Source organism: Tenebrio molitor, chromosome 1, assembly GCF_963966145.1.
Source record: "Tenebrio molitor chromosome 1, icTenMoli1.1, whole genome shotgun sequence".
Classification (NCBI taxonomy): domain Eukaryota; kingdom Metazoa; phylum Arthropoda; class Insecta; order Coleoptera; family Tenebrionidae; genus Tenebrio; species Tenebrio molitor.
This window is the reverse complement of record NC_091046.1, coordinates 29,143,962-29,160,068: the sequence shown is the minus strand read 5'-3', so window position 1 is coordinate 29,160,068 and position 16,107 is coordinate 29,143,962. Positions and strand designations below refer to the sequence as shown.

At 32.2% G+C, this 16,107-nt stretch overlaps 1 long non-coding RNA gene across 1 annotated transcript; it reads left to right on the top strand.

Annotated features, from left to right (window-relative positions):
* The first annotated feature begins 15,042 nt into the window (after positions 1-15,042).
* LOC138141345 (uncharacterized) lies at positions 15,043-15,839 on the top strand. Its single transcript, XR_011163105.1, has 2 exons — positions 15,043-15,354; positions 15,405-15,839. It is a non-coding gene; the product is annotated as an uncharacterized lncRNA (long non-coding RNA).
* The last annotated feature ends 268 nt before the right edge of the window (positions 15,840-16,107 follow it).

Below are 16,107 nucleotides of genomic sequence, written 5' to 3'. Positions count from 1 at the left end.
TCATTTATATTGTTATTTATAGGTATTGTTTACGGTCATATATTTTTATGGCTTCATTCATTATGCTTTTTCATTTAGTTGTTTATTTCATGCCATTTTGAAGTTTAAGTACCAATAAATATATATTTTAATAGTTGATCAATTTCTGATTGAGGGAAATGCCAAATTAATGTTCACCAGATTAAGCGACTTTTTTTCATCATACTCAAAATTTTGTCAAATGTAAAATCAAATGTAAAGTGTGCAAATCAGAAACAAACCGCTTTATCGTAGAAATTCAAATTTTAAAATTTGAATCTTTGGTGGAATAAGCGGAACTTTCTAAACGTATTGAAAATCTAATGTGATTTGCTAAAAGAACAAATTTTCAATTGTATAGAATTGATTGGCTGTTGGGTTAAGTGAGGGGTAAGAAAGTGAGTGTTTGAGAATGATCGAAGAAAACGGCACCACCGCAGATAACTTGAGATTGCCACTCTCAAGTGGCTTGAGGTACCATTTTCTTTGACAATTCAATAAACTTTGTTTTCAAAATCTTACCGTTCAACTTGTCCTAAATTCACAACAGCGAAACAATTGGAGAAACGTGTTCCAGAAAAGCGATTTTCAAAGTTTTTCATACGAGTATTACTATCTGAGTGTCCCACCTAAGACTTTCAGGTCTCTAACTGGTTGCCAAATTTACTGAAACGGGATCCATCCATGATTTGCCTCGGCAAGGTCGACCTCGAGGAAACGAAGAAACCAGATTAAATGTGTTACTTGAAGCTGAAGAAAATCCTCACCATTCTACAAGGCAGCAACGTGGACCACTCTTTTGTTGTGAAGTTGTTCAAGAAAGAGAAATATCATCCTTACAAAGTTCAATTGATTCACGAATTAAACGAGGATGATCCAGACCGCCGCTTGCAGTTTTGCGAAGAACTAATGTTACTAATGTTAAATAATATCCTATTTTCTGACGAGGCCACTCTTTGCCTGAATGGGACAGTACATCGTCACAATTGCAGGTATTGACAAGAGAAAATCCTCAAACAACACCATACACACATACATACATAATTTAGACCTGAGTTATAATGATATACCTGTTAGACTACGTCCACTGATAGAATGCATTTTTTTAAATATCCTTAGATAACAAAATCCCCAAACCATAACATTAAAATATTAAGAAAGTATCATAGATTGTGTTGGTATTATCTTGAAGCATTCGCGCCACTGATTCTCATTGGTTGTTATAAAACCCACGCGAAAAATAAATTATATGACATTTCAAATTTGAAATTGTCAGTGCTGTCAAGTGATTTAAGCATTTAGATTTGCGATTTTTCATCTTTAGAGCTTTGTTTTGCGTTCCTCTGGTTTTAAAAGTTATTAGTTTTGATCGTGTTGCTGTTTTGATCTTCTCCGTTGCGATTTTTGTTGATTTCTTTGAATTTGTGAAGTGAGTGCGTGCCTCAAGAATCTAGCATAATGAACACTTTAAGTGACATTACAAACATCGAAAATGAATCAGAGGTAATTTTTGTTCATGCATTAAATATTAAATAATCTCTTATTTGTTTTAGCCATTTCCGAAAAAAGCTGGATATTTTCATTTCAGTAGCCAGCTTTTTTCGGAAATTCGAAAATGTATTGTGCGTTGCATTTTTAAATCCATGGGGCACATTATCACTCTTGAAATACCCTGTATTAATAAAACCTAATATATTACCCCTGCTATACTGAAGTTTTCTTTCGTCTTTCCTAAGTGCAAACATGCAGAATAATAATAAAACATCACGTGTAAACCTGTTCTTTCATTTTTTTAAATTTCGCGCCGGATCTATTTCTTATAGCGTAGAGTGAACACTTTTAGTTACATTTATGTCAAGCAATCTATCAGTGGACAGAGTTTATTAATCAAAATTTTTACTACTATCAAAATTTTAAAGAACAAATTGAAGATGAATTCAATAGAACTCTTAACGAATTTGAACACACAGAACCATTTAATAGACCACTATTACCTAAACAACAAAGTTCAAAAAAATTATTTGCAATGATTGAAATTTTAAATCAATTCATTTTACCTAAATTTGAAAATAACACCACAAGTTTTAAAAAATTACACAGTATTATATACAAGTGTCCCGAAAATGGCGCACTCACTACTTACTACCTGATCGAGGATGTTTAAATGTACATGAAAAAGATATGGAAAAACATTTTGAGACAAAAAAATCAATTATTGCAAAAATGACAGTACAATGTAAACAAAGATATACTCGTACATCAGTGTTGCCTTTGTGGATTTAAGATAATTTTTACGATTTCCTAAACTTCTAAATTCTCTATTATGCAGGATCGGATATTGGTAGTGAGTGATCTTGTACTTTGTGATAATACATACGATTAGAGGTAGTTTTCATGACAATTTAATACATTTATTTCGAAATAATTGACCTGTTAAGTGCCACTTTCAAAGACCACCAAATCAGCAAATAAGTCCAATAGAATTTTTTTAACATTTTTCTCACGTTTATGGTAATCTCTTCTACACCGTAGTGCATCGGAAGGGCGCCATTTTCGGGACACCGGTATAGTGGAGCTTTAACAATTGACCAGACAAATAATATAAAAGCGAAAGAATTACCAAAATGGGAACAAAGACTAAATAAACGGATTAATAATATCAGACGAGATTTAGGTAGAATAACGCAAAATTTAAAGGGTATAAATTCTAATCATCTAAATAATTGTATTCAATTCATTTTAAATAACAACCGAGTACATTGTTTAAAATATAATGAATATAATAAAACATTAATAGAAATCAAAGACACTTTAAACGACTAAAAAGATATAAAAATAATAAACAACGGAAATTTGAAAACAAACTATTTATTTAGAAATAATGAGAAGTTGTTTTACAAAAATGTAAGATCATAAAACTCAAACTAATAATGGTACACCAAATATAAACGAAATTAAAGAATTCTGGTCAAACATTTGGTCAAATGAAGTTCAATTTAATAATCAGGCAGAATGGATTCCTCATTTAGAAAATGATATACCAGATAGTAATTAATAATCGACATCATATTCAAATTAGCCTTAAAATTTTAGTAAAAAATATTAATAGTTCACATAATTGGAAATCCCCTGGAGGTGACCAAATTCATAACTTTTGGTTAAAAAAATTTACTTGTATTCATAAATGCTTACTTGATCACTTTAACGGATTTATTAGGGAACCTAACATATTTCCAGAGTTTTTGGCCCATGGTATAACATATCTGAAACCAAAAGATTCCGATACTAAAAATCCATCAAAATATAGACCAATCACATGTCTACCTACAATTTATAAAATTATGACATCTTGCATTAAAGTAATAATTTACGACCATTGTCAAAAATTAAATATACTTAATGAAGAACAAAAAGGTTGTGTTAAGGAGTGTTTTGGTTGTAAAGAACAACTCATAATAGATACAGTAATAATGGAACAAGCTAGAAAAAATAATAGAAATATTTATACCGCATTCATAGACTACAAAAAAGCCTGTGATTCAGTACCACATTCATGGTTAATTAAAATTCTTAAAATTTATGAAATTAATTTGGATTTGATTAACTTTTTATCCCATGCTATGACATTTTGGAGAACTACTTTAAATTTATCAATAAACAATACTAAATTAAAATCCGAGCCTATTAAAATTAAACGGGGAATTTATCAAGGATATTCTTTAAGTCCTTTATGGTTTTGTCTAGCCATTAATCCTTTGACAAATCTATTAAATTGCACTGGATATGGTTTTAATATTAGACTTAATAATACCACACTATCCAAATTAAATCACCTTCTTTATATGGATGACATAAAACTTTATGCATCAAAAAAGAATCACATTTTATCTTTACTAACAATAACTGAAAATTTCTCAAATGATATTGGGATGAATTTTTGGTATTGATAAGTGTAAAATGAAGTAAAAAGAAGGAGAAATCATTAAAAATTTAAATAAAGGAGAATTTTATAAATATTAAGGTATTAATCAACCAAATCATATTCAACACTTAATTATAAAAGAAAATTTAGAAAAGCAATTTTATTTAAGAACTAAATCTATTTTAGAATCAAAATTAAACGGTAATAATTTAATTAAAGCAGTTGATACATAATATGCTGTTCCATTACTGACCTCTTCTTTCGGTGTTATAAAATGGTCCAAAACTAATTTACAGAACATAAACATTAAAACTAGAGTTCTTTTTGCCAAATTTAGTAAACATCACCCTAAATCTGCTATTGAAAGATTTAATTTACCACGCGAAAACGGTGGTAGTGGTTTTCCAAATCTAGAAATACTGCTACACAATCAAATTGCTTCACTAAAAAATTATTTCCTCAATAGAGCTCGTGATAATGCTTTGGTTTCAGCCGATAAAGGTTACACACCTTTAAATTTAAGTGATAATATAATTTCAGATATTGTTGAGCCAAATATACCTGACACTGTAGCAAATACATATAAAACAGAAGTCTTCACATGGGAGATACTTTAAAGAACTGGAACAACCAGAAATTAATATTCAGACCTCTCATTAAGAAATCAAATATTCACCCTGAGACAGAGGGTTTTATATTTGCAATTCAAGATCGTGTTATAAATACAAGAAATTATAAAAAACACATATGCGGTTTACAATCGATAATTGATAAATGTAGGATTTGCGGAACTGAAGGGGAAATAATTGAAAACATCATTTCTTCTTGCACCGTTTTGGCTCAAAGCGAATATAAGAAACGTCACGATATATTCGCTCAAATTATACACATGAATTTAGCTGTTAAATTCAATTTATTAAAGAATACACAACCACATATAGTTATACACCAGAAAGTTGTTTGGAAAATGATAATTACAAATTATATTTTGATAGAACAGTTTTAACTGACATTCATATTAAGCATAACAGACCAGATATTATAATTTTAAATAAACAACAAAAGCAAGCATATCTTTTACATATAGCTGTTCCAAATTCACATAATATAACACAGACATATAACACAAAAATTAATAAATATTTAGAGCTCTCCGTTGCTATGAGAAATCTTTGGTGTTTAGAAAAAATTTCAATTTTACCACTTGTAATTTCAGCAACGGGAATAGTACCGCAATCTCTTTTTAAAAATTTAAAAATTCTGGATTTAGGTAACACATTGGTAGTTGAAATTCAAAAAGGTATATTATTATACTCATGTCACATCGTGAGGAAGTTCCTTAACATTGACACAGAACATAATAAAACACAACAAAGTCAAAATGTGGAGGCGAGACGCCGGTAATTATGTTGATTAGCACTGCACTATTACTTGATAGTAATATCCGTAATAGTGTATGTACTCCGGCAAAATTGCCGTGCCGCCGGGTGGTGGAGGGTTCTAAATTCATTACTTCGTTTAACGTTTGAAGAAACTTTTTTTTTGTCAAAATTGGAAAAAATCTTGTATGTAACACGTTAGGAATTGCAATTTTGTGTAACTCGTGTGATTTTGCGGGATCTCGCTGCGTTCGTCCCGCAAATATTCCACTCGTTAAACAAAATAACGCATTTCCTAACTGGTTACATAAATAGCTAATACTGGATGGTTTAATTCTTCCATAAAGGACTAAAACACGATCGGAATATTTTAGCAAGGTAATTTAGTACGCTTCCTGTGTCTTCAAATAAAGTGAGGACTCTCTGAACCTTAAATTTTATAAAGCCTACATTTGGATAGTGTTCCACGAGAAAACGAACTGTGTCATTGAAGTTCTTACGATACTCTCCGCAGGCAAAAATTATTTCCTTTTTCAACAATATTGAAATTTCTGCCATTGTAGTCTATTTTTAGAGTATTTTCAATAAATTTACACAATTTGACTTTTCTAATAAGGCACACCCACTTTTGACAGATTTTAAGGGATGTATAAAATGTTGCTTGGTAACTTTTCATCAATTATTTAACAAAGTAACTGCTCAAATACCTTCAAAATTTAGATTAAATTTTTAACAATAAAATTTAATCTTTTCGTTGAATTAAACGGGCGATTTAGTTAATTTTTTGTGTAGACACCTATTTTTTAATGTTTAACAATCTAATAATAGTTGCGCTTAATTTTCAATAAAGGAAACGTGTGTTAAAAGTACATTTTTTAACTTGAAGTAATTTTATTATTGCTATAGTCCAATTTTTTTAAAATCAATTGTCAATGTCAAAATTCCCTCAAAGACCAGGCTGTACCACCCTAAAACCTTTCGTTTCGGGACACCTCTATAGTAAAATCTTCCTAGATCAGGTTTGAGGTTATATCAGTAATTTTCAAATGTCAGAAAAGTTTCAGGTGTAACCAAATTTTATACCAAAAGACAAGAAATAAAGACGATAATCACACTAAAAAGTGCAACTTAACATATACAGGAAAATGGGAATTTATTTAATGGGTTATATAAGCAGTTTACCTATTAATTTTCAGAATCTAACCCCCAATCGTCTTCCGAATATGATTCTGCAGAAGAGGAATGTCCTCAATTGGTAGATTTTCCATCAATTTTTTCCAGTCCTCTCTAATCAGTTCCTCGCAGTGACGAACCCATATATCAAAAGAAAATACCTTGAATATGATGTGTGCATCTTTACTGCAATTTAACATGGTCGGTTTTTCTGTCTACATTTCTTCACGTAATCTAATCATAGCCAATTTTTCTCGTTGTGTTAGATCCTTGTTTTCGGAAACTCATTTAACTTTGTATTTTTATTTAAATGTAATTGCGCCTTCAATAGCGCAAGCGCCTTTACATCAAAATGACTGACATATAGTTGACATTTTACGTTGCCAATCTAATAAGTAATAACTATCAAATAACCAGTGGTTCATACCAACATGACAACACTTTGACAATTGATTTAAAAAAAATTGGAGTATAGTTAAACCAGTTAAACCTTCACCGTCTAAAATATCTGCATTTTAAATGTCATAAAAATCCGTTGACATCCTGTATACAGGATGTCCCAGAACTGGCTCCCCAGAGAAAAAAGGGAGCCTTAGGGCGAATATATTAACTTGTATTTTGAAGAAAAAAAGTCCTATCTCAAGAAAAGACATTCTGAAGTTGACCAATCAGAGTTGAGCACCATTAAGGTGGAATAATCGCAATTTTGCGTGGCCTAGGTTTCCTTTTAATCCGTAAACCTCTATAATTCTGTCCATTAGATTTGGTCCACTACATTTATTAAAATGATTGTTTACGTCAGTTTGACATTTGTTAAGGCTCATTCACAATGACGTTAACGTTACGTCGATGTTAAAACGATGTTAAATCGTTAGATCTAGAAATTCAAAATTACATGTATTTCAGTGTAGACCGTTCACAATGGCGTTATGATGAAAGTTAATGTTACATGATATTGTTAGCGTTAACGTTAGACCCAGAAATGTTCTGAATTCTTGACGTTACATTCTAACATTAGCCAACGGAAATAATTTAAAAAAAAATACTAAAATACATGTAATTAGATCTAACGTTAACATTAACGTTTTAACATCGACGTAATGTTAACGTCATTGTGAAAGGGCTGTTATACAATTTCGTTGCGATATTTAATTCAAGTGTATCATTTAACATGTATTCTTTCTGAGTACGTAGATATGATTCTTACTTTTGCACGATGTAGGAATAATGCACGTGAAACAGCAAGGTTGTACCGTGAACAATTTCCGCAAAGACAAAATCATCCGGATCATAAAACAATCCTGAAATTAATCGCTCGGAGTCGAGAAACGGGTCAGATGCAGCCAGTTCGAAGAGAAGTTGGGGGTGCTCCAAGAAATGTAAGGACTGTCGAACACGAGGAAGCCGTATTGAATGTCTTTGAGGAAAACGGCACCCGGAGTATTCGAACAGTTTCTCGTGAAATGGGTTTATCCAAGAGTTCGGTGCAGAGTTTTAGCTGATAATAGGAGGCATCCGTAACACTATACAAGAGTACAACATCTTCTGCCAGAGGATTATCCAATTAGGCGAGAATTTTGTCTGTGGTTAATAAACCAAAACGATGCTGATCCACACTTCTTGTCATGGATACTGTTTTCTGATGAATCGCTATTTTGCCGGGAAGGTAGTTCCAATTATCACAACCTTCATATCTGGACAGAGGAAAATCGAAGAGAATGATTTCCCAGAGGTTTTCAACATAGTTTTTATGTTAATATGTGGACTGAGCTATTAGGCGATCGTTTGGCAAGTATAAGTGTGGTGGATCTTTCCATTTGTTAAAATTCCGAATCTCCCGCTCTAGATTGGACCGTTTGAATTCCCCGCAAGATTAACGGGGGCAAGATATGCTCAGTTCATTGGCACGGAGCTACCTGATCTACTTGACATTGTACCTCTTGCTTATCGCATAAATGACTGGTTCCAACATGATGGTACTCCACCACATTTTAGCAGAAACGTTCGGGAAATTTTGGATAACCAATATCCACAGCGCTGGATCAGTCGAGGGGGACCGCATCATTGGCCTGCCAGGTCTCCAGAGCTGAATCCAATAGATTTTGTTTAGAGGCTTTTGTTTCAGTTACTGAAGAATTGATAACTAACGCTACTACAAGAAGTTTGTTACGTAGAGCACAATTGTGCATACAAATGAATGGTGATCATTTCGAACATCTGCTTTAACATTATTAGTTATTACCTATTTAAATAAATGGTTCTTTTTAGAGTCGCCATTTTTATTGTTTTATTTCGAAGTTATTATCTTTTACACTTGTCAAGTATTTAAAAAAAAAGTGCCCACGACTGAAACTTAAATGTCCTTTTCTGTCGAAAGATTGTGAAAATTAACACAAAAATGGTCTAAAAACATTCTTTTGAAAGTTAAACAGCTTTCCTAACAGTACAAATTGGCAATATTGCACTTTTTTCTTCTAAAAAATATTATATTCACGTACTTCGCCGTATCTAAGAAACCAATAGTGATGACAGATACGGTCACCTGCATAAAAATAAAGCTGTCATGTGGATATGAATCAAAATTTTAATTTTCAATAAATTGAACAAAAAGGTAAATGTTTCAATTAAATCTTATAATAGCTGTTCGAAATTTTTCCACCAACTTCAATGCACATTGCTGCTCTTCGAACAATGTTCTCTTGAACCTTTAGAAGCATAGGAACATTTATGGTATTAACTGCTGCGTTGGTTAAGGTCAGGTGACCGGGGGGGCCAAGCAATCGCGCCACATCTACCATCTATTTGGATAAGTCTCGTCACACTAGTCCCATACTATCCTACCAAAATGTGGAGGGGCGCCATCCATTTCTAGCCACATTTGCCTCAAAATTGTAAGGGGCAAATCTTCAAGCAAAACTTGAAGGTCATTTTGTAAAAATTGTAGAAAATTTTCTGCATTCACTCTGGCAGGTAGCATAAAAGGTCCTACGAGGTTATTATCAATGACCCCAGCCCACATATTAATTCCGAAGCGGTGCTGATGTGCACGAGGATGCACAGCGAAAGGATTTTCAGTTGCCCAGATATGATTATTGTGTTGATTAAAAATGCCGTCTTGAGAAAAATACGATTCATCTGTCCATAAAATGTTTTGAATAAACCTAGGATCGATTCTGTGACATCCAAGTAGCCATTCACAAAATTCTACTCTGAGGGGATAATCACCTGGATAATCACCTTATCACTTTAACATAGTGATAAGGATGATAATGTTCGTCAGCCAGGATACCTTGTACCGGGCGATAGTCTACGTGAAACTCTCGCGCCAATCCTCCTATACTTCGTCCTGGGGCATTTTCAGTTGCTTCCAAAATAGCTTCCTCCAAAGCTGGTGTTCGAACTTCATGAGGTCTTCCACGATTTACATAAAGAGGCATTATTTGGCCGTTTTCTCTTAATCGCTGCATCAATCTTCTTATTACCTTAGCATCTGGATGACGTCGTTGAGGGTACAGTCTTGCATATTCTCTTGCTGCTTCAGATGCGTTATCATTTGAAGCACCCAAGCAGAGTAACATGTCTACATATTCGTCAAAAGTGTATGTAATTTTTTCAGACTTTTTGGAAAATTGACAGATTAAATTTGACAAAACCATTAACATTAAAAATTGAATTATTGTTGCTATCGTTTTCAATAATTACATGTTTCTGTATCTCAGGAGTTTTGCAATGTTGTAACATTGACGAATTTTCTTTGGACCCAAACCTTTAATAAAGTTGGTTCCGACAGACTTTTTGAATTTTTTACTTAAGAACATCATCAACTCGATCAAAATCAAGAGTTCAACAATAAAATTATTAGTAAACAGTTAATCATAGGTATAGATTTCTATTGTCTAAAAAGGAAATCTTATATCTTGGCGAAGAGTGGACAAATTTAATTTTGGATTTCGAATTCGTGTTTAGTTAAAAATACTCTATAACGTGCAGGTTAGCACGGGCACTTTTTTTTCATCATCCTGTATGTCAAACTTATTAGTGGAGAGACAAAAATACGGCGTTATTTCGGAACCGGTAGCAAGAGTTCCGATTGTAATAATTTATTTTTTTTTTATGTCATGAATACAAAATACTAAAACCTTTATAGGTTAAAAATTGACGCTCATAGTGGAAAATACACTCACCGTCACAAAAAGCGACTCATTATGATTTCTTTAATAAATAATCTTGAAATTATATTTGTGCTTATTTTTTTTTATAATAGTTAAATTGGGATATTTTCAAAGATCGGGAGTGCTATGGTCACCATGGCAACTGAATTGTTTTCTTTAAATAAATTATTGAAAAGTTTGCGCTACTTCCATGTGTTTTTGTCGGTTGTTTTACGTGTTAAAATTTTTAATTTGACAATACGAGATACTAATTCAAAATACTGTTCAAATTTGACAATTTTTTATAACATACAATTTTTTTCTAAAAAATAACTTTTATCATTTTTGATTAAAATCTTATTTCCTGTGTTTAATGTTTTGTTTGTCGGATATTCTTTGGCAAAGAATAACTTAAATAGCACCTACCAATACAACATGATACCAAAAAAAAAAAATTCTAAGACAATGAATTACTTAAAATTCGAAGTGAGTCGCGAAGTGAGTCGTTTTTTGTGCCGGTCAGTGTATTTCGGAACACTCGAAAACAAAAATCCAAAAACACGGAATTTAATTGATTTGCATTTATTTTAGTGGCTAAAAAGGTGAAATAAACTATTCCGACCACACTTTTTGAAATTATATATCTGACTTTGTTATGAGAACTCTTCAAACGATCATTGTGAGGGGTATTGGTAAAAAATATACAAGAAATTCAATATAACCCATTCTTTATTGTCAATGTGACAGTTTATGACAACTGGAACATTTGAAGAATTGATCAGACGTACCTACTATCTTGTCAAAAATAAATTACTCCCTATATTTCGAACTTTTAGACAAATAACGTTTTTCATGTTGTGTAACTAAAATTTTCAGAAGTAATTTTGAATGCCTAAGGTTGGTTACTATGAATTGAGGGATTAGGTAAGTTCAGTTAAATATGTCGACAGAAACCAAAATTGATTGTGAAACGAAAAATCATCTATCACTTAGCGAGGCATTAGTCATTAATTTGCAACTGTGACAAGGAATTAGCCACAGCGTTACATTTTTGAGATATCTTTTGTCAGCCACCAGAAACCACATAGCCCCCAACCTAACCAAATTTATGACAACCTAGTAACGAATATCCCTATATCCTAGAGAGTAATTTATTTTTGACACGATTGTAGCACAGTTATTAACTAAACTCTCACAATCAGTCTAAATAAGCTTAAATGTAGGAAGGACGGTTTCACACTTATGACTGTTATGTCAAAAATGATGTCTGTTTTTTTTTTACTCTCCACTGTAAGTGCCTTGAAAGTCCGAAAACTTTTGTTGAAATTCCTCGAAAACTACAGGTGTTGCATAGGACGATTCGCCGTTTCTGAAGTAACACTGCGCAATGAAAATTTTTTGCTCTGAACATATTGCAATAGCAATTTTAATAGTCAATAATTAAATTAATAATGACAGTTCTCCATTGTAATGATATCTGATGACATTTGAATTACATTTTTACGTATTGCCAACTGAAGCGTATTAATCACGGACCTCTGGATTTTTTTAATTTTCGATCGCATGGTATTACTAAACACTTTTTTGTCAAAAATCATCAAAAATAATTATACAGTGAGCGGCAAAAGTATGGAATAAATTCCTTAAAAATTAAACATTTTTTTCAAAAAAATCTTTGGACAGGTCAATTTTAGTTTATAAAAATACATGTTTTAGTATCAAAGAAAATTTCAAGCAGTCATTTGTTTTCGAGTTATGACGTCATCGATACTTTTTGGAAACACTACTTTTTTTGTTGATTCTGATATCCCTTTTAATTGTCTAAATGACAGTATAAAAATTTTGTTATCTTACATAAGGAAACTTTTGAGAAAAAAAATAATAGAGTTGGAAAAATTAAATTTTATAAAGAACAAAAACAAGTCAAAAAATCAAGTAGGTAAATCAAACAGTCAAATGTTACTGTCAATTTCATTCGTATGTGTTATTTGTTTTACAAAACGTTTTCGAAAATGACTCATTTATCAGAAACATAACGTATAGAAATTTTAATTTTGATTGGGTGCGTGGATAAAATTAGATAAAACTAAAACAGGGGGAATTTCTTCATAAACTTGCTTATTGTCAACAAGCTGGAGGATGGCAATTCGAACATTGAATTCCATAATTTTAAGTACTATGGCGGACAATAAATTTAGGCCGGCCTGTCATTGCGTTGACATCAAAATGTGAAGCTGGCATTACGTTCAAATAACCCCATTTTCGATTTTTGTCATTCTTGTCATCGTGACAGCGATAATCAAAATTAAAATTGGGAAAAGAAGCGTGCACCAGAGAGAAGTGCTACTACAAATCAGTTATGCTAGTGCGTCATGCTCTGTAAGTTACGAAAAAGGCCAAGGAAACGCCAAACAGCTTGAAAACCTTCAGTTTGACAAACTGACACATCAGTCATAATGACAATAAATGGTCGCTTGCATTGACTTTTTTGAAATGTCAGAAATTTGCCGGCCTAAATTTATTGTCCGCCATAGTACTTACTAACGCAGTTTTTGACTCGTTTTTGTTTGTTATAAAATTAGTTTTTTCCAACTTTATTATTTTTTTTCTCAAAAATTTCCTTATGTAAGATAACAAGTTGAATACAACGTTTTTTTGGTCGACGAGCCCCTTAAAGGCTCCAAATCGCTTAAAACCTTTAAAATTAGCTTGACGTTTCGTTTTGACAAGTTGTGACATTTATCAAAATCCGTTCACATAGGAGAAAATTCTCAAATTCTGACAGTGTCGAACAAAAAAATTTGTTTAATTTCTAAAAGACAAACTGAACGTGTTTCTATCTGAGCCGGTCATCACTGGGCTACCGAATATCTGCCTATTGTTCTTCTTTTTCCACATACAATTCATTCCAAACAAGTTTCAATATAACAATATACTATCGCGGCCAAAATACTTTGGTCGTCAATGTGACATAAAAGACATTCAATTCTAAAGCAAACTTTAGGATGTTTAACCTTATTTTTTACTACTGTCAAAATTATTTTAATCTATTAGTGTCATACGGGTGGGGTAAATCCCAGCTGCGGAGGCAGGGTTCAAAAGCAAAAGATCAACATGGTCGCGGTTTAGACAACCTTCAGAAGCACGTAAGACGATTCTATATTTATCAAAAACTGAAGGTGCCATATTTTTGACAAGAATAATTTGAAATTGTCATGTATATTGACATTAATACTTGATTTACATTTGAAGTGTCAAAAAGTGACGACCAAAGTATTTTGGCCGCGATAGTACTCTTCCCAAAGTCATTCTATATTGTTCTCTAGTATTTTTCTTGCGAAAATAACGATTTCTAACTGGAAAATTTCAGTTCTTATAAATAAACAATAAATTAATGAAATAAACAATGAGCGGCAATTTTTAACCTATAAAGGTTTTATAATATGTTTTATTTATAACACATTAAAAAAATTTCGTTCAAATCCGAGCTCTTGCTACCGGTTCCGAAATAAAAACCTAACTTTACTCCACTATATATTATCTTTTACAATTGTCAAGTCTTGATGTTGATGACAGATAAACGTCAACGGGATTTTTATATCGGAAAACGTCAAAATTCCAGTTGCCCAAACATTTTATTGATTTTTGCGATATCAGAGATTTTTTGCTGTTTAGTAACCGATCGGATTTTTTAGTAATACCTGAGGACGAGCTTCCGGGATTGGTGAAATTAAAAACTTTATAACTCGGTAATTTGAGCTAGCAGAAAATTTATTTTAGTCAATTTAGAGTCTCTTTTGTTGTCGGCACATGCCTGTTTTCTCTGGAGAGCCAGTTCTGGGACACACTGTATATACTGGGTGCCCCAAAATTTGCGGAACAATTCAATGAGGCAATGTCAATTCATGTCAGAAAATAATGAGAAAAATAATAAAAAAAATTCTGTACGTCTTAGATTTGAAGATATGGGGGCTTAAAAGGTGCAGCTTTGAACTCATTTATTTTAAAAATGAAAAAAGATTTTGACTATTTGTCTTTTACTAGCCAGTGGCATAATAATTTTGAATGATTGTGATCAGGTTTGCAATTATTTACGCCATTATTTGCAGCATTTCCAAGAAGCAATTTTATGTCCGTTTTACCTGAAATAACATGGTAACGTAGCCTTTGTATTCACCTATGAACCATTTCTACATATTAACTAATCTAATATTCGTTGACAGCAATTCCTCGCAAATAAATGTCATCGAGAACTGTCAATGTAATTGAAGAAATTAACTTATCTGTCAATAGGGAGTTTGCGGTAGCGCATTTTCTGTTACGTTATACGAGAATTTTACCGTATAACAAAATACAGTGTGGAATAAAATGATTTACATCTAGTTACCTTTGCATTACCATTGTAAAAATACGAAATGTCGCTCTACCAAAAAAAAAGAAAGCCTAACCTCAAAATATTCCAAAATTCCAAATGTGATTTATTGCGAAGGGATGATATGAATGCAAAGTAGAGATTGAAATTAAAAAGGAGCTAACAAAAGCAAGTCACAGCTAGTGTTGAAAGTGGCTACCAACGTTTGTTAATTCAATTTAGTAAATTGTAACAATTGTCAATTCGATTGATGACATTTATTGACAGAACTAATAGTTCGGCACTTCAAAAAAAAAGTAGAGCGGTACAGGAAAATTTACATGTGCAAAAATTCCAAAGGTAACTAGATGTAAATCATTTTATTCCACACTGTATAACGTAAATTGCAGGAAACAGATGTGCGGTTAACAAAAAAAAATTAATAACGTATAAGATAACAGTTGATGATAGATTCTTAGAATGACAGAATTAGAATGTCAAATCGAACAAGATGACGGAAATTATTTTATTTTATATATTGTGGTACAAATGGCTCTTGAGGAAAGAAAAAGACTCTATTCACTGACTACAGATGTGTCTTTGCGTTCAAAATTTTGTTGCTCAATGTGAGACACTGGCACATCAGATTCTACGGTGACTTCAATAACATTAACTTCAATACAATTTCCAGTACATTGTGCACGAAATAACAAGGACTGCAAATGCTGGATCTACCTACAAAGTATCAAACTTAGAACATCTACCTATTTTATACCAAAATTTGCTTATTTGACACAGATCGTACAGCGTCTTCTTTGTTCAATAATAATTGGTATGTTTTCTAAGACTCCTGTTATTATTTTCGAACAATTCTGCATCTTGCACAATATTTTTTATTAACAAAACTATGAAAATATTTGACATTAATATGAAATTGAGTATACTGTCACTTTTTCATAATGGAATATTTTCGGATTGGCTCTCTTATTTTCAGAAATAGTGTAAGGAAATTCGGTATACGGTATAAATTCTGTATGAGTTTGACGTTATAAAACATAACGACAATTTTTATAACGAAAAATGCGCTACCGTAAACTCTTTAATATCGCCCTG